Below are 22089 nucleotides of genomic sequence, written 5' to 3'. Positions count from 1 at the left end.
AGACCTGCTAGCAAGTGATGATGCAGCCTAAGTAATTGGACTTTTATAATTTAAAACCCATTGTTCACACATACAATTTTGCAATCAATAAATGATCTAATCTAATCACCAATTTTCACCACCTAAAGTCATCTATTCTGGATAATTCTGCTGTACAGTACCTTTAAACTAAATTTAAATGATAGCTCTTAATATATTATGTAAGTTGATGATGCCCGCGACTCTATCCACGTAGATTTGGGGCTTTTTAAATCCGATGGGAACTGTTTAACTTTCCGGGATAAAAAGTTGCCTGTATCCGGGGCGCAAGCTACCTCTGAAGAAAACTTATAAATCGGTTAAACAGATGGTTTTTTTTAAAAATCCCATAGGAACTCTAATTTTTCGGGATAAAAAGTAGCCTATGTCCGTTCCCGGGATTTAAGCTAACTCTGTACCAAATTCATTAAAATCGGTCAAATTTTTGGGCCGCGAAAACCAGCAGACAGACAGATACACTTTCGCATTTACTTACTCATAATATTAGTATAGATAGCTATCCCTTTCATAATGCTCCCAACGGAAATGGATATCACTAGATTAGACCTGTTCATTTAGTTTAGAGATTGTGCACAACAGATAGCCATATTACAGGCGGATAACAATCAGTCTGAGACAAAAACTACTTGGTTTGCGTCAGTTTTAACGTCGCGGGTAAAACGAAGAACTGAGTTCACCAATGCCTGATATCAATATGATACATGATAGTAGAAAACACCGAAATAATATCTGCTATCTCATTCAATTACCTACAATCAAAGATACCACAAAAATTACAGAATTACCTATTACAGACCATTCGGATATTCAGATACATCTAATACATTTAATATCCAAATATTACAACAGAATCAATCCATCTTGTAGTATATTTAGGCCAAGGCCCTGTAATAATAAATCAAATGAACCCATGTTATATTCGTAATTACATTTGTTGCTTAGCTGTTATTGTCTACTATGTAGGATCTTCAATGTAAAATAGTCTTTATTCAGTTAGAAATAAGATTCACTTTATATTCATGTGGAGTGCGTCAATGACTAATCAAAAGTTCATGGATTCGATTTGTCACAGAGCATCAAAATTAGGTAGCCACGGGGTAAAAGTAAGACCTGAATTTCAGCTAATACGCGAGCTCCTATAGGTACTGTTGTTCTATATAGATCTTCCCTAATACGGGCTCATCTCAGCCATTCTCTTTATATCGTAAGATCATACCTGAAAAAAAAAGTCTGGCGCAATGGGTGGTTTGCAATTGCACCAGGCACCTAGAGGTGGTCAGGATTAAATTGCTTACGGTGACGTGCAATGCGATTGTAAACAAGTGTAAATTAAAATTTATAACATCTCCGACAAGTGAAGGTTACAGTAACTAGAAAAGAGCTGATAACTTTCAAATGGCTGAACCGATTTTCTCGGATTATAGCTAAGAACACTCTCGATCAAGCCACCTTTCAAACAAAAAAAAACTAAATTATAATTGGTTCATTCGTTTAGGAGCTACGATGCCACAGACAGATACACAGATACAAACGTCAAACTTATAACACCCCTCTTTTTGGGTCGGGGGTTAAAAAAGAGTCTTATATCCTTCAGCAAAATCCTTATCCCCGTTCTGTTGCTCGGTGAGCAACCTTGATGTTTTGGATCAGGACACTTGTTTCAGCGCCATAATTTTAACATCGCGCTCGTAAAATATACAAAATTTTTGATTAATCCGCCTCATTTCGTATTAAAAATTCCAACAATACTCAAATAAGTGATGGAACATTTAATACGATGTGGAAATAAAAAAGAAAACGTACTTTTGAGAATTTTCTTCGCCCGCCCTAGCACGTTGGGAGTTGAGACCACACTTAATTGAAAAAGTTTTGCACCCAAAAATAAGACAACTTTTGAGTTTTGAGTTTTTACTGCTTGATTTGTTTTTTCTTTCGTGATTACTTACGCGTATTAATTTTAGAAAACACCGGTATGGAATTATGATTGTTTTCTTATTAACAGTTATAGTTTGCCTACCAATAGAGTCGTATATATCACTAAATTCACCTGATACAATAATTATTATTAACAATGTTATTAGAGTTTCCTTTGTTTTGAAAATATGAATCAATGTGTGGACATAGCAACGTCATAGTAAACAACAACCTAAAAATTAACAGGGCTCTCTCCGTCACTCGCTTCATACAATCGTAGTTCCAATTTCATTTGAATATTAAGCAACCAAAGTCCATGAAATTTTGCAGACATATTCTAGAAACTAATATCTGTGTCTGTGGTGTTTTAGATTTTTCTAAAAATAAGTAGTTTTAAAATTACAGGGGCTCAAAGATTTGTATGAAAATTTTTAAGACCGCGTAACTTTGAAACCGAATATTTTAACAGAAATCTGGAAAACTACAGACATAGATATTAGTTTCTAAAATATGTCTGCATCATGGACTTTGGTTGCTTAATATTAAAATGAAATTGGAACTTCGTTTGTATGAAGCGAGTGACGGAGAGACTCCTCTTAATTTAAATACTGGCACAGTCAAATCTACATAATAACGGAAACAAAGTGAGAAAGGATGAAAAAATGTAAGACTGTTCCACGCTCTATTCATCGTCGATAAAAAGAGAGGTTCTAATTGAATGACTTATTCATTGTAGCCGAGCCAAAAGAAACAGTGGAAAACTTTCCTCAAAGATCTAGTTGAATTTGAAATAAAAATATGCACAAAAAAATCTGAAAGAGGTGGTTATGTCTAGTGATTATTTAGATCTTTTTTTTTATTCGTTATAGGCAAGTGCTTGGCCACAATCACACTGGATAGAAAGTGATGATGTGGCCTAAGATGAGACGCGTTTACCTAGTAGATGCCTATTCAATCTTATATTAAAGCTCCGCTATTGGGCCCGCGACTTTGTCCGCATAGGTTTAAGGTATATAAAAATCTCGTTTTGATAATCCGAGACAAAAAGTAGTTTGTACCCGTTACTAGAATGCAAGCTATCCCCTGTACTTACCGTCATACTAATCAATTTCATCGGTTAAGTGGATAGGCTGTGAAAAAGTAACAAACAGCCGTACATGTAACTGTAGTAGGTATGGTTTATCTTTATAGAATTATTGTAATGTAATACATTACATTGTTTATTCATAAGGGGCTTCGGTGTAGGATTCGACACTTTTCAATCATTGAAATTCTAAAAATGAATCTAATTTTGATCTACGATATATACCTGTAATCTGACCTGAATTTGATCTGTAATCTGCTGACAAATTACTCACCAACGTAGTTGTTTTTCAGAAATTGTATGGGCATTTAAAAAAAAATAACATCTCTAATTAACAGATAGAGGATAGATCGTTAAATAACCGTAGGTATCTTATCCCCCACGGATAAATAAGTTGCACTTTAAGTTTAGACTCGGTGGGTGCAAGACTATTTCAGGGAATGGACACTTAACTTATTTAAGGAAGTGTCTCCCAAGATACGGGCCGCCTTGTTTGGGTGTCAGGGCTATATCAAGTTAGATTGTAACTGGTTGGCTTAAATAAAAGTTTCATTTGAATTGGGCTATAATTGGATGGGGTGCTTGAGACTGAATAATGTATACCTACCCGTGCAATGGCGTGCAAAGTAGTAATGTCAACGTTGAATAGAAGCAGGCGTTACTTTGCGAAATTCCACGATTCGCAAAGATAACAAGCTCATTGTACTCTAATCCGATAAAGAATATAAATCTGTAAGGTAGTTAGGATGCAATTTTAGTGTCGATTCGAAGCGCGTCTTCGTGTTAACAGTATATTGTCAGAACCCTCATCAATAACATTAAAGGCCAATTCACACCAAGCACGTACACGTGACATGTGCATAGTGACGCACGTAAACTCCTAACACACCAGTCCGACTAGCATGGGCAGTAGATAAAAATTATATCCCCCGATTATATCCACTGATGTCATAGAAATCAGTGGATATAATCGGGGATATAATTTTTATCTACTGCCCATGCTAGCCGGGCAGGTTACGCATACGTCCACGCATTACGCAAGTGGTGTGCCATGTTTCATACAGTTCCATACATTACAACGCAATAGTACGTGCTACGTCTACGCTTACGCAACGCTTACGCAGCCTGTGTGAGCTCCGAGAACGTTCGTATGATTGCCTATAAGCGCCAAAATGTCGAAAAGTTTCGAACAGGTCTGCAATCACAAGTCAAATGTATATTAACTAATTGTAGAGGTCAGTGACATAGCGCACGTTGCACTTGTTTTTTTGAGTGCTTATGTAACAATTTTCTAAATGTTTCGGCACTCGGCAGATTATTATCGTTCAGTCACTTAACGTCTCTTGAAATATTCTGTGTAATAAACAGGTGCCACGTGAATCGTACCTCCTGTAACCGATCAAGTACCAGGAATTCATAAACCAAGAGGAATTGTTAAAAACTATTGTGTTTCACAATAACTGTTACGTTTTAATAAAGCTGGGTTTCCAGTGGCTTTAGGAATCGAGTAATACAAAGGAAATCTATAGGTTTATAGGAATTGTTATACACTGGAATTGCTTTTGTCGTATATATCTCGGAACGATATAAAACCTGACGGCACTCTTGAGTTTGACGCGATATTGGATTGTGCTATTGCTTTTTAAATATTATATACTTCGAAATGGTGTTTTATTTTTTACGATGTGAACAAAATCATTAGTTTTTGATTAACGACGATCGTAGTTTAATTCTCGACAAGACTAAGACAGACGTAGTTTGATTCTCTTTTGAATATTAACTTATCAAACTCGATATAATTTTGTAGGCACGTTCCAGAAACTAATTAATATCTACTATGTCTGACTGTGGTTTGCCAGATTTCCGTAAAAAAACTAGTTTTGAAATAAATTCTTAAGTTCATGTAACTTTTAAACTGAAAATTTTAACGGAAATCTGGAAAACTATAGACATACAAATCGAACATTATCTAAAAAAAAATAAAGTTCGATTAATTAGTATTCAAATAAGAGCTAAATTACTACACTTGTGTGAAGAGTGCTGGGGAGCGCTAGGGTGACTTATTTTAAAAATTTAAATGCAAGCGGACGTAGTCGCGGGTGTCAGTTAGTTCATTACGAAAATACTAAAAAATCGATTAAAAAAACGACTCAACTGAAGTTTTTTGTTCATTACCATGAATTACCATACCATGAATGTTCATTACCATACCAGAAAGGTTTGAATCAACTCGGGCATATAAAACGTGAGTGGATATATAATTCAAATTCCGTTTCTTATATAATTTCACAATTATTATACTTTAACCCCATATTAGAAATGATTGATTACCACGCAAAAGAACTTGATCCATGATTTATTTTTTAACTTGGAAAAAAACTTTTAAAACTTTCAACATAGATACGAAAACCTTAAAGGTTTTATTATAATCCCTTTCACAGAAACGAAGGAAGATAAATAACAATATTATATTTTCATCGCGCCAGAAGCGTGTTTTTGTGTTCAGAGGGAATAACGAAATGAAAAACAAAGCTGAAAAAATAAATACAGTTAAGAACTTTGATCGTGGGGACGATGAGAACATAAAAATATAAGTAGGTAACGTAAGTACTAGTAAGTAATAAAAAGATTTGAGTTTCTGAATGAGAGATCACTGTCCAGTCCAAATTCTTGGATCTAGAAAGCTGAAGTTTTGCACAGAGCTTCCCTTTATAGGTAGTTGGACGAGGAATAATAAGTAATTTATAAATTGACTATAATATGACCTGACTCTTTAGAAATAGAGAAAAGTTATCCGCGAAAACAACTATGTATACACATGGATATATAAGCCAGCTAAAACTCTTTTTTTCGTACGCCCGCGACGCACGCGGTGGTGAAAATAACTGAGTTAGCAGGCTTATGCATAATATTTATAGTGATGAGTATCATGAGTGACAGTTTGTATTACTTTAATTCATTAGATTTGAATAATACTCATTATAGTTACAAGCATTATACAACGCAGTTTTATTAATTTCATATTAAAAAAAATTGTTTACAGCTTATTGGCTCGTAGCATGGCTTTTGGTATCATGGCTGACCAATCTACTATCTACGTAACAACGCGTAGCACACGTAGTTCTACGGGCCGTAGCAACATTCTACGATCGACTACGTCGGCGCGGCGCCACAAACCAATTGAAATACCAATTCTCAATTCCGAATTCCGATTCAAAAGGAACGAAGCGCGGGCCGTGTCACGTAGAGCTACGGATATTTATACGCATACGTTCAATACGAATACGGTGTAGGAATACACAGATACAGGGTGGCTATTTAGTATCGGTCGTAAAAGCGATCGTAAATTCAATGTGCAAGAAACAAATAATAATTTAAAAAGTTTTGAAAACCCAACTGTGATTTGCAGTGCATCAGGTCTGGTATTTATTAAGTCAAAATAATTGAAGATAATTTTTTTCACATTTTAAAATGGCGCCACATTAAATTCTTTTCAAAAAAATAACAGCTACTATCACTCAAGATGATGCAAGGATTGTAACGATAACCCAAACATCAACATTTGTTTAGGCATCTAATAGTTATGGTGAAAAAAAAAAACTCATATACTATATACGAGTACATAGTACACAACCCTGACTAGGGTTTAAAAAAAATTTAAGACAATTAATTCCTGAAAGGCCGGCAACGCATCGGCGCCTTGTCCTGTAAATGTTCATGCCTCTTGCTCGTTTGCTCGCTATTTTTTGTAAAAAAAGTTAGAGCTTTATTTTCGAGCTGCCTTATTTATTCAAAAATCCTTCTTTTTGAAATGACAACTGACACAGAGTAAATATGGCGAGTCTTCTTTAAAATTTACGCACTGTATTCATCGTTATAATATCAATGCCATGTTTAAAAAAAATTTTGGTCATTAGACTGTTACCAAAAAAAATCACCTTGTATAGCATTATGTAGATACATCTATGTATTCGTATATATATCGGATACTCGCTTCGAACCAGAAATTCCATTAAAGCGTTATTTACACAGCTCTTCGCGATACGTGGGCTGTCGGCCGATTTTTGGATAATTTTTCTGCAAGGAAATAGCTTTGTAAGTGCTCTTTGTAAATGTAGGTACCTAATATTATACCATATATACTAAAAATTTTGATTAATTAACTAATTAGGTAATTTTATATCTAATTGGAACGGCATTACCACTTACAGTAATTAGAAGGTCAATGATAAAATTATACAAACACAAAAAGAAACAAATGAAAACCAAATAAGACATTAAGTTTTTTTAATAACAGGGTCATTCAATTAATTTCATAGTTAATTTTTTTTATAATGTAAATGATGCCTTTGACTTCGTCCGCAAGGATTTAGGTTTTTGAGTCCTCCGAGTCTTGGATTTTCAAGGATTTTGTATTTTAAAAGAATTAATTTAATACTAGAAATAAAAATGAGTGAAGGGTTCAAAGTAATGGTGCATACGGTTTTTTTTTTTTCAAAAATTACACCCCAGAAAAACGTAAGGTCAGTTAGTCTAAAAACGCAGAAAAAGGTGACTGACTGATTTATCAACGCACAGATCAAACTACTGACCAGATCAGGCCGAAACTTTGCACGCTATTATGATAACGCCTGGCATCCGCTAAGAAACGATTTTCGAAAATTTAAATTCGTGAAGTTTACGCGCCATAGATGTAAGCTAGTCTCAGATAAGATAACAAAAATTACAGCCTTTTTATAGAGAGAAACATCTGTGCTGCTATTGAATTTTTTATTAAACCACGCCATAAATAGAGAAGGAAAGGGCAATAAAGTGGAAGCATAAATAACACTTTCTCATGTTTAATTAAAACCATTTTGATTTAAGCGATACGTTTGTTTCGTATCAAAGAAAATGCTATTAAGTTACACAATTGCTTACGATTTGCTTTAAGGGAAGTTGTAATATGTGTTTTAAACTTTGTTTGTACGACTTCATTTTGTACTTAATTTGGCGTAAATTCTTATTTCTATATCATCGTAAAATACGAAATTTTGTAGCGTCAATATAATTTGTCCACACAATTAAAAAAAAACTGTAATGAATAATGCTTTGCTAAAATTCATTTAAGGCGAAAGCGCACATTTGAAACAATAATTCTTTTCCGGATTCACCCTTGAAAATTGTGTGGTATTTTTATGTAAAAAGGTACTATATAGTTCAGTACTAAGAAAACGTAGTAATGGTTAAAAAAACCGGCCAAGAGCGAGACGGACTTGCGCGCGAAGGGTTCCGTTTAACTCATCCAAGGTTCCGCACAATTGTACAAAATATCTCAAACCAGTGTATTTAATGACGGACAGCCCACCTTGATGTGATTTAGTAAAATAATTATTTCGTGAACACAAATCTTTTTTTTTTGTGATTTAACCATAAATTCAGGTTATAGACTTTTTTCCTTTATTTCTTCATATTGCTACTCGTACCTGCCACATTTCTCATGATTCTAGGTTAACGGGAAGTACCCTATAGGTTTTGATTCACTTTTCCTGCCAGACACGACAAACAGATAGACAGACAACGAAGTGGGGTTAATTATAAGGTTTCTTTTTTTGCTTTTGAGGCACGGAACCCTAAAAATAAAAACACGACTGCCCTGCAAAGAGACGAACTAAAACGACTATTTTCTTAAACGACAAAAATATCTCATTAGCAGGGACGTCCTCTTTGAAATAGAAGTAGAAAACTCTAAGCCAATTACAAATTGCACATTTCAAAACGACTCCAACAAATTATTTTAATCTAATTAAAGTGTCCCGCAGTCTCGGAGCAAAACAACAAGTTCGAGTTCGTTCAACATCGCTCAATGTCGCGGATCAAACTATTCACAATCACAAAACTCTGTAACTCGATTAAAACTATTACCATTTGTAAAAGGCGAGAGATACTACTTGTACAGCCACTTTGGAAGTGTGCTTTTGACAGTTGTCATACTGATACTGTACAGACACAGATGACTGATTACGATTCAACAAAAATCGGTGAACATAGAATACAGAACATTTTATTTTATCACTTAATTCAATCCAATAACAAGTGTAAATTAAAAAATTATTACACCCCCGACAAGTGAAGGTTACAGTAACTAGAAAAGAACTGATAACTTTGAAACGGCTGAACCGATTTTCTTGGATTATAGCTAAGAACACTCTTGATCAAGCCACCTTTCAAACAAAAAAACTAAATTAAAATCGGTTCATTTTTTTAGGAGCTACGATGTCACAGACAGATACACAGATACACACGTCAAACTTATAAGACCCCTCTTTTTGGGTCGGGGGTTAAAAAACGATGCTACACTATCGAAGCACTAACCAAATCTCGCTACTTAATACGATTTTTGACGGAAAAAGAAAGAAAATAGACGCGTATAAGTACAGGTTGATTATTGAAGAATAATAATTAAACTGATTATGATGTTTATTTTACTAGAAATGAAACGTGTAAATTATTATATTTGTTACAGAAAAATAACTATATTATAAATATCAAGATAACAGATTCGCCGTTAAAATGTGACAAGATGACAAACAAACAGTTGTGCATTTAGTATGAAAACAGTAACTTATTGATAAATTCTGTGATCATTACACAAAGTTAAGTAGTCAGTAGGTACTTAAATAAAATGTCAAATGTGGCTCATTTAAATGACTGTACTATAGCGTTTAATACATACATGAATACGCTTCCATTTCAAGCCGGTATCGTCTAAGTGTTCATCAAACCGATGATATAACGGACCATTTCTCTTAACACTTGGATTGCAAATGGGATAGGATAAGCCGAATGTTCTTCGACCCGACCGCAACCAGAGTATGCTTTAGACACTAGGCCTTTGAGCACGCTTGTGGTACGCTCCTATTAATCTAAGAGTTCGTGGGAAATTTTGAGGACGTATTCAAATAAAGTTGAAAGATTGTAATACAAGTATTTTACCTCAGCCATACATGAACATGATAGCTAATAACTGAAACTTGTTATATTATAATGTCAACAATAGGTACACCTATGATTTATACGATCGTATGAATCGTGGTACAGTCAAAGTCCGTAAGTCGTGTAGCACCTTCTTGATCACATTCACGTGACACGGTTATGCACATGCGTTAGGTGTGTGTGGCGTGTTTATAGAAAAGGTCATAAGTGCGACAGGTTTTTGATGCAATAGTTTCGCGGAATTGCTACTCGAATTCTGAGGCCCACCGTACGTGCCCGTTATTTATAATATGCCGTGAAACCACGAACCACTGAAATCTGCTATGTTAGAATTTCCTGCTTTATTTTTTAAATAATTTGAAGCCACTTAGGCGCTGAGTTGCAAGCAGAGGCCCGTTGAAAGAGATTCGAAACCAGTCAGGCATATTCCGACAATTGCGTGAGTTCATCCGTCATATTTTTAGCGGTAATTTTTTATGTAGTAATTTTTTTTTTCTATGTACCTAGGTATTGTCTTTTTGTATACATAATACATATACGTTTATGAAACTAAATAAACTAATAAGTATACATTCTATATTTGTGTCAAGCAGAACTTTTAACTAACCTTAGTATAATTGGCTTTTACGAAGTGTCTCCTCAAATTTTCCCACCACCTCTCGATCAACATCGGGTCATTCGATGCGGTCCGCCGTGAAATCCAACTGTCAATTCATATTCCGGATTTAATACGGGGGTTTGTTATTTGATTAACATTCGGATCGGTATTGCTTGTAAGGGTCTCCGAATTAATAGTTTGATTAAAGATAATTTCGATTGGTCCTGTTTCTAATCAAATATTGGACAACGGCCTGTACTCCGTTTCAACTAACCTAGAACCACAGAATTATAAAGGTAATAGAATGGTATTTGTTGATTTTAGTGATCAATAGTAAAACTAGGAATGTCTGTAAGTCGGTCCGTGTGTCATTTTAAAAAGACCATAGAGTTCTCGTGAGATTTTTAAAAATTCTAATTCCACGCGGATGATGTCATGGCCATCATAAGCTAGTTATAGTATTTTTGTTTCCATGTTTTCCTGTAGCAAAATTGACATGCTTGATTGTGCATTTCTTGAGGTCAATAACACGAGCATTCCGCCCCGTCTGGTAACTACAAGGGACCTCAAATGCCACGAGAGCAATCAAGCGACAATTTAGCCCGATTCAGCAATTAGATGCCATTCAACATGAATTATTCTAACTTTACTATGTTTCTATGTCTACAGTTGTAAGACGGATTGTAAGAATATCAAAGCTTATACATAATTTCTTTTATTTAAAACAAGGCAACTACTGTTTAGGTTCTTTAATACAGATAGTCGGTTAAAGTTACATAATGATTACCTACGTTTAACTTTAATCGTCAATAACAGCACCAGATCCAAAATTTTACCTTTAACCGTAATCGTGGAGGTGTGGATACTGACCTTAACTGTAACCCATCCTGTTTTTTGGTAAAGATTGCTAAAACAAATAGTTTGCATACATTTTAATTTAAACTTTTAGTTTTTTTTTTTTGTGTTTCTGTTTTGTGTCCTATAAAGACTTTCTGTCTATCTTTTAACGACGTTTAAATGAATAGCGACTCTTGTGATGTCATATAAAACTGAGATTCAGCTGGCACAGCATTGCAGTCTAAAATATTTTTGATCAAAGGCTCTCTTTCTATCGTGTAAATTCTCATCTCTTAACTCTTTCTCTATCTTATGAGGTTAGAGTAGGTTTATTTCTCGGGTAACATACGTCCACGCTTTACGCAAGCGGTGTGCCATGTTTCATACAGTTCGATACATTACAACGCAATAGTACGCGTTACGTCTACGCTTACGGAACGCATACGCAGCCTGTGTGAACGAACTATAAAAGATAAACAAATTGCAGAAAACTTCTCGGATATGCGATTTGCCCGGTGCTTTAGAACTTCTAGAGTTAGATTTTTTACTCGTAGGTATCATGCTTTCATTGTCAGTTTGCGGTAATTAGGTACTATAGACTGCGCATAGTGCGCTTTTTACACGTTTACGTGAAAGCTACTTGCTTACCTTTTAAGTCAGTTATGGAAAAATATATCATAGCCTATTTTTTGACGTGACAACGTCTTATAATTCGATAGAGCCGGCTGCACGCACGAAAAAACATGACTCATGCGGCGTTACCTCGCTCTGAGGCGTTCCATGTAAGGCTCGAAGTGCAAGCGAGAGCGCGGAACGAGCGACAAAGAAGCACAATCGGCCTTTGTTGTCACGTTCAACTATCGTCAGTAAACCGACTTTACAGACAACCAATTTTTTTATAAATCAGAATTATCTACCGACCAAGTGGTACTCGTTTATTTTTGTAAAATACACCGGCGTCCAAAAAGCGGGTAATTGGATTGACATGCTATTCATACGAGGAATTTATTTCATACGGCGGAGATTCGCTCGTAATACGAACGGATATTGAATTCCATTTCAAAACGTTGCCATAATTTCGTCATTTTAATTTAAAACGTCTTTATTGTTCTGCTATCCGTGTTTTGTGATATTTGTTTTATATTTCGATCGACTTCCAAAAGTAATTGAGGTATTTATCCGTGTTTTGTTTGTGCGAACTGTTTGTTTTTAATGTATGGACAAACTTGAGCTTTAAAACAATGCGTTTAGGTTCCATGTTACTTTAACTTGAAGGGTTTCGACGCTAGAAATTTTGCGACATTGGTGTGATGTAGATGTTTTGAGTTTTCGATATTTATCACACTAGTCACACTATCACACTAATATTATAAAGGAGAAAGTTTGTATGTGTGTGTGTGTGTGTGTGTGTGTGTGTGTGTATGTTTGTTACTCCTTCACGCAAAAACTACTGGACGGATTGGGCGGAAATTAAGAATGAAGATAGATTATACCCTGGATTAGCACATAGGCTACTTTTTATCCCGGAAAATCAAAGAGGGGAATCACGGGAATTTTAAAAAACCTACATCCACGCGAACGAAGTCGCGGGCATCAGCTAGTAATAATTAGTTCAAGCAGCGGCGTGCAAGTCATAGAGGCATAGTGCTGCTTACCCTGATTCAAATATTTCAATGACCATTATTCATCATGACCGCTAGTAAATAGGCAACTACCTAACTTATGCCTACCCTGGCTATAGATCCTGTGCACGCCACTGAGTATGTAGGTATAATTTATATCCTGGTTGACCGAATTAGTATATTTTTTATTTGATAGAAACGACCTTTGTAGGTATTACTATATATGCACTAGAGATTTCATTCCGGATAAAAAGAAAATTGCGGACTGCAAGTAGTTTTTGCTTACAAATTGATGTCCAGTGTTATACTAATTTTAACAGCTTTATAGAACCCAATTTTGTTAGGAATATGGTGATAATATGTAGGTAGGTAATTAAATAAGGCTAGCTTTAAGTTTTATTTTAATATTTTCAATAAAATTATTATTAAAATACCAATTAAAATTTTACAATTTAATAAAATCGAATTTTTCTTTTCACTTCTGCGCTCAAAATTTTTCTTACACTATTAGGTAATATTTCAATGCATAATAAAAATGTTCGGTTCCTTCTTTCAACAGTACATTCAATCAATGCAGTTTTCAAAGCGAATTGAAAGCGCTCGGAGTAGGTAGGTACTCCGGCCCTAAATTTTTTCATCGCATCGTTTGCTCAACGTAATGGGAATCGTACCGAAATTTCGCTGTAAAACATTCGGATGAAATCGATTTTAGTACAATTAATTTATCATCATCATCACCATCGCTGGTCCTTCTGGGTATCCTTGGGTGCCGCCAAGCGATTTAGCGTTCCGGTACGACGCCGTGTGGAACATAAATAAATAAATTTAAAAAAAAAACCAAAGGGATATGGGTTTGATAAAAATTGCCGTGCTCCTTCCAGGTTAGCCCGCTTCCATCTTAGATTGCAACATCACTTACAACTAGGTGAGATTGCAGTCAAGGGCTAGCTTGTATCTGAATAAAAAAAAAATACCACCACGCTGGTCAAAACTAAGGATTGGCGGACTCCACATACCATTACATAAAGTGGGATGGAGCCGCGCCTTTTAACAGGGCTCTCTCCGTCACTCGTTTCATACAATCGTAGTTCCAATTTCATTTGAATATTAAGCAACCAAAGTCCATGAAATTTTGCAGACGTATTCTAGAAACTAATATCTGTGTCTGTGGTGTTTTAGATTTTTCTAAAAATATGTAGTTTTAAAATTACAGGGGCTCAAAGATTTGTATGAAAATTTTTAAGACCGCGTAACTTTGAAACCGAATATTTTATCAGAAATCTGGAAAGCCACAGACATAGATATTAGTTTTTAGAATATGTCTGGAAAATTTCATGGACTTTGGTTGCTTAATATTCAAATAAAATTGGAACTACGTTTGTATGAAACGAGTGACGGAAGGAGCCCTCAGCTTTGCTACCCGTTGAGCTATGTCAGTTACTTTGGTTTTTCTACGGAACTACTCATTTTTGATATGATCAAGTATTGAGAAATTCCTTGCTTGATTATTCTTTAGCATTCGATAAACTTTAATAAACAGTATTATATTAGTGTTTGAGGTTTTGAAATGTACAATTGTGTGCACGGTTTTGAGTTAGTTGTAATTTGTTTGTGAATTACTTGATATTGAAATTTTAATCTATTATCCGAAATGTAAAATTAATATCATTTGGGGATTACTATCAGTTTAATATTATAATTATGGTGAATGTAAATAGTGAGCTATTGAGGTTTTGTAATGAACATTTGTATGTAACAAATTATGCCCGATATAATCCTAGGAGCTTAGTATTGAATATTTAGTTGATAAAATCAAATACAACGTTTATTCGCTGATTAGCTGATGCCCGTGACTTGATTCATGTGAATATACATATGTTTTGTAAAAATCCCGCGGTAACTCTTTGATTTTAACCCGTACAGAAATTGTGAGGCAGTGATGGGTTGATCATGATATTTTTAAATATCACTGAACCTTACACTATTAAGACATGATTATTAAGCACCATAATAGCTGTAAACACAAAAAAAAGAAATAAGTGAACAGAATACGGCGTTTGAAATACAAATAAGTGGAATTAACTGCAACCCGCCGTCAGTCGACCGGCAATTATTCTCTGTCGACGAGAATGCCATTTTTCGACGCTTGCTTGCTAGTAATTTGGCCGGTTAATATCTACGGATTCTACATATTGCCCAGTAATAATTTATTGGACTATCACTATTTACTGATGCCTGAAAATCGTGTGTCATCATGTAATTAATAATAATAAATACTATTGTGTCAATGAACACAATACAATTTGTGTACTTTCAGCACGCCAGTCCAAAAGGGCGTGGATTCGAATCCCACCGCTGTCACCATATTGTGTCAATGAAAGGCCTGTAGGATGACAACTAACGCTTATTGCTAAATATCTACAGAAAGTACCTGCATAATATCATTATTAATTGAATAAATAATGATTATTAATTAACTAATATTAACTCGTAAACTCTAGGCTAATACCGCTAGCTTAAATAGTGTAAGATTCAGTGATATCGACAATAAGCCTTCTAAGAGCACGCCACAACAGATGATCCTCATTTGTCATCGAGTTGGAGGTCGTTGCACACTGCACTTGCTGGTACGCAGTCTCCACTCCAGAACACGTGTGCCATCGATTCTGCGATGGACATGTCCTACCCATTGCTATGTCAGCTTGCTAATTCGTTGAGCATTGATTACTTTGTTTCTTCTATTTTTACCTTTCGAGATATTTTAAAAAGAAAATAGGACAAATACCTACTAGATTAAATATATGATTTATTCAAAATCAGAAAAATAATTATTAATACATGTTACATTCGATCATGTTGACAGAAAATAAATTAATAGAATTTAATTGAAAAAAATCTGGTGTCAAAGCGAGAATATTTTTTTAATAACTTTGTTATGCTACATAGTTTAGCTTATGTATGTGAGAGATGCATAGTAGGACTTTTATACTTACTGGATCATCAGAAAGATTCTGGGTTTTTCAAAACCAAAATTAACGCGGATCAACTCACAGCCATCAGCTGGTTTAAAACAAAAGTTCAAAAGTGGTTTAAGTTTCACGATGTACAAGTACAGTCACAGGATTTAAAGTGAATGCATAATGCGGAGTGAACTTGCAAGTAACCTTAATTAACAACATTAATTCCGAAACTAAACTTAGGTACGGAGGGCATAAATCTTTGAAAGTATTCAATTAACTCAGATAAGCTTTGTAGTCAAAAGAATATTTAAAGAGGAGACGTGACAAAGAAAATTGCGTCAACGGTTAATGAAAACAATTTTATGCAAAACGTTGCTAAATCGATACTGCTTTTATAGTCTGTTAAACTTTTTTTACCTCCTTTATAAGAATTTCATGAGCCGAGGAAGTGTTTAGAGATTTTATTTTTGGCCTGTAGCGTTATTTTTATGTCCTTTATTAGGGTTCTGTACCTCAAAAGGAAAAAGAGTTCCACCAAATTGACAGACAGATAGTCAACGGAGTGCTCATAGGATGATTTCATTGACTATCTGTCTGGCAATTTGGGGGAATCAACACCTATAGGGTATTTTCCATTTACCTAAAATCATGGAAGGCAACAATGTCAAGGGAAAAATCCGAAAAACCGTAAGTTTGTGGTTACATTACAAAAAAATTAAAGATTTGTGGCCCCGACCAAATAATCAAGATGGAGCTGTCGGTCATTAACTTGCTTGCTATGCCTAAAGGTTTGAGATTTCTTGTATGATGGTGCGGAACCCTTCGTGTGTCGTTGTCGACTCGCACTGAACCTGTTTTTTTACCGTCTGGAGTTTTCAGAACGATGGACCTTTTTTACCTCTAATAAACTTAGCTTTTAATGAACGTTTAAATTCATAAGCATTTCAATTTCAGTTCTTGCTAACTTTAAGGTTTTTTTATTTTATTTTTATTTTATCTATTCGTTCGTAATCAACAGAGTAGGTGCACAAAATTATTTTTACAATCTTAATCTACGTTTTACATAAAACTACAAGATGTTATTTAAAAAATTATAAAAAATATTTTAACAGAATAGACTTAGAAAATATTATACAATAAATAATTACAACATTTCGTGGATGTTCGTGTGTGTGTGTGTGTGTGTGTTTTATTTAAATAAATAGTGATGAAGATTTTTGGTACTTTTTACAGATTTAGCAGAATTTTCTCAATTCTAGTTACAGTTGGTTTCACGGTTATTTTATAAGAAATCTAAACTTCAGGTTTATTTAAATAGTTCCTTACTATTGCAAGCGTAGTGTGGGACGCTCTCCAGCACGATGGACCGACTATATAAAAAGGCTGGCGGGAAGTGGCTGGATAAGGAAGGCCGGGTGGCTGGAGGACCGGGTGTAGTGGCGCTCTTTATGGAAAGCTTATGTCCAACCAGTGGACTCCACAGGCTAATGATGATGATGATACCTATACATTGTGTCTGTAACTAAGGCTTATTTAAATAGTTTCTAAATATAAACTGTTCAAAGTACTCTATAAGTGAATGGTTAAATTTTATTACTTGACTTGCAAATCACATTTCCAGGCTAACAATAGAAATGCTCGCAAAATCTTGAGCAATTTGCGTGAAACCAGAGTTTCCTTCACCAACACTCCATCAAGTAAAACGCTGCCGACTCTCCAAATTATTTCCAGTTTAACGTCCCCATTTATTTAAATAACCACGTCTTCATTCAAACGATAAATTCTTTTATTTTTTGATATTTCTTTTGCGGAAAAATTAGGGAGAATGTCTTTCTATATTCCACATGTATTCATTCTATATGCCCATTCCATTTGGTATTACTTCTTTAAACTAAACTTAATTGACAAGTCTAAATGTATTACTATCTCTTTCCAAACGCTCCCTGTGAAAAAGACAGTGCTAGATTTAGACCTGAGAGATTATGTACACCATTACAATTAATTAAAAATTCAAACTCGTCAGAGTTCCCATTTTCCCGATAATGATAAATAAAAATAAACTTTGAATTATTATTGATTGCATAAATTCTACCTAGTTAGTCGTTATCCCAATGGCATTGATATCTCAGACTCGAGTTAGAAGATTGTTTCGATTGTTTAAACACCTCGACGGTTCTCAAAGACTATCGAAAACTATCAAGATGTTCGGACAGTCGATACAGTCGATTAAAATATCTCGCCCTGGCGCACTGCTAGTAAAAGTTTAATCGTCTGCCATGCACCTGGACCACAGTAAATCTATAACCTGGTAACCGAAAAAATATTCAAAAGCACGGTCAACGGATACGGAACCTCCCGATATCGATCAGAACTCGTTGCGACCACGTTCCGAATAAATTGCATTCCAATTATTGAGCATGGGTCTCTTCCCAGAATGTATGGGGTTTGGCCATCCATTTGGAGCAAGTGCACCATGTTGGCCAAGTACAAATTGTCAGACTGACCAGTTTCATCTGATAACAACGTCTATTTTTATTTATTTTACGCTTTCTACAAAACTGCTGTAAGTAAACACAATTTTTAAAGTTAGTATGTATGAGTCATATATCTAATGTTCTTGTGGCGACCGACCACTGTAGGTTGGTTAGACCGCGTTTTGGTCGTCGCGCAACTGTTTGTTGTGTGACGACGGTAAATCGCGGCGGGCAAATTCCAAGAATGCCACCGGCATATCGCAGCTGCGAGCGCACCTGCTAAACACACCTGCGCGCAGCCGGTAAGAACCGGTATTTACTGGCTTTGGCGTAAACAAGTTCGGTGGACGGGGAAAGACTATAAAAAGGCTTTCCCCAGATTCCCAGTGTTCAGTGCGTTTCATCAGTCTACTTTGACACTCGTTGCGTCCCCTTCGTGGACGACTCGCGATAATGAATAGAACGCATTCTGTTCCATGTAAATAATTAGTTAGCATTGTAAATACAACTTTAGTGTAAATTTTCTTATTGTGTATTATATAATGTGGGTAACAATAAACCAGTGTACATAACTTTGGGTGTATCATTTAACACCAGCGGAGTCATATATATATATACCCCACATATTGGTGACTTCCGACGTGATTAGTCACCACATATTGGTGACTTTCCGACAATTTTAAATCAACATTTTTAATATTTGTGTTTAAATAATTACGTAAATTATTTTTAATTTTTATTATTTTTACGTAAAATTTTAAATAATGCCGGACACACAGTGCGCGAGTGAAAACGCGACTGACTCTAAACTTTTCCGGATCGGTGTTAAAACTCCACCGTTTTGGCCTGAGAAACCAAAACTTTGGTTCGCGCAGCTTGAAGGACAATTTTCTTTAGCTAACATCACCGCGGACAATACCAAGTTTTATCACGTGATCTCAGTGCTCGAACACAAATACGCGGCCGAGGTCGAGGATGTTATTGTGAGCCCTCCCTCGGAAAATAAATACGAAATTTTAAAAACTCAGCTCATCGAACGATTATCCGCGTCGCGCGGTGAACGGCTCAAACAGCTGTTAATGAGTGAGGAGCTGGGTGACCGCAAACCTAGTCAGTTTTTGCGGCACATACGGAGTTTGGCGGGCGCCGGATATCCCGACGAATTCCTACGCACCTTGTGGTCGAGCCGGTTGCCTAACCTGCTGCAAAGTATCATTGCAATGCAGGAAAGCTTACCGTTAGACCAGGTGGCCCTCTTGGCCGACAAGGTCCATGAGGCTTCGCCCGCGCATAATACGCAGGTCGCCGCCGCGTTTTCTTCTTTCGCGTTAACCCAAGTGAATAGGAAATTAGATGATTTAGCGGCGAGATTCGAAGCTCTGGAGGCGGTGAGTGGTCACCGCACCACCGGGCGGCACCCTTCGAGACCGCGCGGACGCGGCTGCGGCGCACACAAGTCGCGCAGCCACTCCCGCGCCGACGGCCAGGTTCTGTGTTGGTATCACGAGAAGTTCGGCGCAAAGGCAGCTAAGTGCAAATCACCGTGCCATTTTTTAAAGTAGCGCGGCCGTCTACGTCGGCCGCGATCCCCTACCACGAGTCTGATTCTCCCCCGTACCAAGAGTGTAATTCGGTCCCCTACCATAAGTGTGATTCGGTGTGCGGTCGATTGTTCGTAACCGACGCAAAGACTAAAGTGCAGTTTTTAGTTGATACGGGATCGGACTTATGCGTTTTCCCGATTAGTTATTTAGGTAAACGGCAACGTCCAAAGACGAACTTTGAACTCTTTGCTGCCAATAACACCGTCACAGCTACTTATGGTTGGCTAAGCGTTACCTTAGATTTAGGTCTGCGCCGCTCTTTTAACTGGCGTTTTATAATTGCCGATGTCAGCAAACCTATTATTGGCGTTGACTTTTTATGTTTTTATAATTTACTTGTTGATGTTCGAGGCGCTCGTTTAGTTGATAAGACTACGTCGCTTACATCAGCTGCCCTGGTTGCATCCGCATGCGCTTACCCTAAGGTCAAAGTCGCGGTTACTGGTGATTCTAAATACCACCAATTGCTGATGGAGTTCCCTGACATTGTGAGGCCGACTGGATCTCCTCTAGAGCGGGAATGTAAACATCAAACGCAACATTTTATAAAAACTACATCTGGCCCGCCTGCCTGCTCTCGGCCGAGGCGGTTGGCGCCTGATCGGTTAAAAATAGCGAAGCAGGAGTTTGAAGATATGGTTCGCACGGGTGTCGCGCGCCGTTCTGAGAGTCCTTGGTCATCGCCTTTACATTTGGTGCCTAAAAAGGACACGGGTTGGAGACCTTGCGGTGACTACCGGGCGCTTAACGCTCGTACCGTACCGGATCGATACCCGGTACGGCATATCGCCGATTTCTCTCATAATCTTCACGGTTGTAAAATTTTTAGTAAACTAGACCTAGTGCGTGCTTATAATCAGATTCCTGTAGCGCCTGATGATGTACAAAAAACGGCAATCACGACACCTTTCGGACTTTTCGAATTTCCATACATGAGCTTCGGTTTGCGCAACGCGGCCCAAACGTTTCAGCGTTTTATGGACGAAGTCCTAAGGGATTTTGATTTCTGTTTTCCATTTATCGACGACGTGCTCATCGCTTCGGCCGATGAGGCACAGCATGTCGAGCACCTACGCATAATCTTTCAGCGTTTCAACGAACATGGCATTTTGCTTAATGCTAGCAAAGGCGTGTTCGGTGTTCAGGAAATAGAGTTCCTAGGCTACCTGGTTTCTCCTGACGGAACTAAACCTATCGGAGATAAAGTCCAGGCCATACGAAATTTTTCGCGGCCAAAGACTATTCGGGACCTTAGGCGTTTCCTAGGTGCGTTAAATTTTTATAGACGTTTTATTACTGGTGCTGCTAAGTTACAGGTTCCTCTTCACGGTCTGCTTAGTGGTCCAGCAGTTAAAAGTAGTACCGAAATTAACTGGACTCCCGCCTTAGAAGAAGCTTTTAACAAGTGCAAAGAGAATATTGCTGATGCTGCCCTTCTGGCTCATCCAGATTCATCTGCCCCTCTTGCTATCGTTACGGATGCGTCTGATTCCGCTATCGGGTCGGTTCTCCAGCAACAAGTTCAAGGGCATTGGCAGCCGCTCGGTTTTTTCTCGCGGAAGTTAACGCCAGCTCAGAGTAAGTACAGCGCGTACGATCGTGAGCTGTTGGCGATTTACGAGTCGGTTAAATACTTTCGTTATATGGTCGAATCAAAACCTTTTTACATACTTACCGATCATAAACCGATAGTCTCTGCATTTAAAAAACCCTTGGATTCGTGTTCTCCGCGGCAATTTCGATATCTTGATTTCATATCGCAGTTTTCTACGGATGTTCGGTATATCGCCGGAGAAGACAACGTGGTCGCGGACGCGCTATCAAGGACGGAGGCTGTTGCACCGGTGGATGAACTATTAAACGCGTTAGCTAATTCACAAGCTGCAGATTCCGAATTAAGGGAATTATTACGAAACGGTTCGTCTCTTAAATTATAAAAAGTACATTACGGATCTGTAAAATTATTTTGTGACGTTTCTGGT

General features: G+C 36.8%; 1 protein-coding gene and 1 long non-coding RNA gene across 2 annotated transcripts in view; one reads left to right on the top strand and one right to left on the bottom strand.

Moving 5' to 3' along the window:
* LOC123874317 (acetylcholine receptor subunit alpha-like 1) overlaps positions 1-22089 on the bottom strand; it is a 336305-nt gene that overhangs the window by 162648 nt on the left and 151568 nt on the right. The window lies entirely within an intron of this gene.
* On the top strand, positions 1255-13402 carry LOC123874339. The gene is made up of 3 exons (XR_006797894.1): positions 1255-1267; positions 4179-4181; positions 13342-13402. It is a non-coding gene; the product is annotated as an uncharacterized LOC123874339 (long non-coding RNA).

Source organism: Maniola jurtina, chromosome 18 (assembly GCF_905333055.1).
Source record: "Maniola jurtina chromosome 18, ilManJurt1.1, whole genome shotgun sequence".
Lineage (NCBI taxonomy): Eukaryota > Metazoa > Arthropoda > Insecta > Lepidoptera > Nymphalidae > Maniola > Maniola jurtina.
Note: the sequence above shows the minus strand (reverse complement) of the source record. Positions and strands in the feature narration are given on the sequence as shown.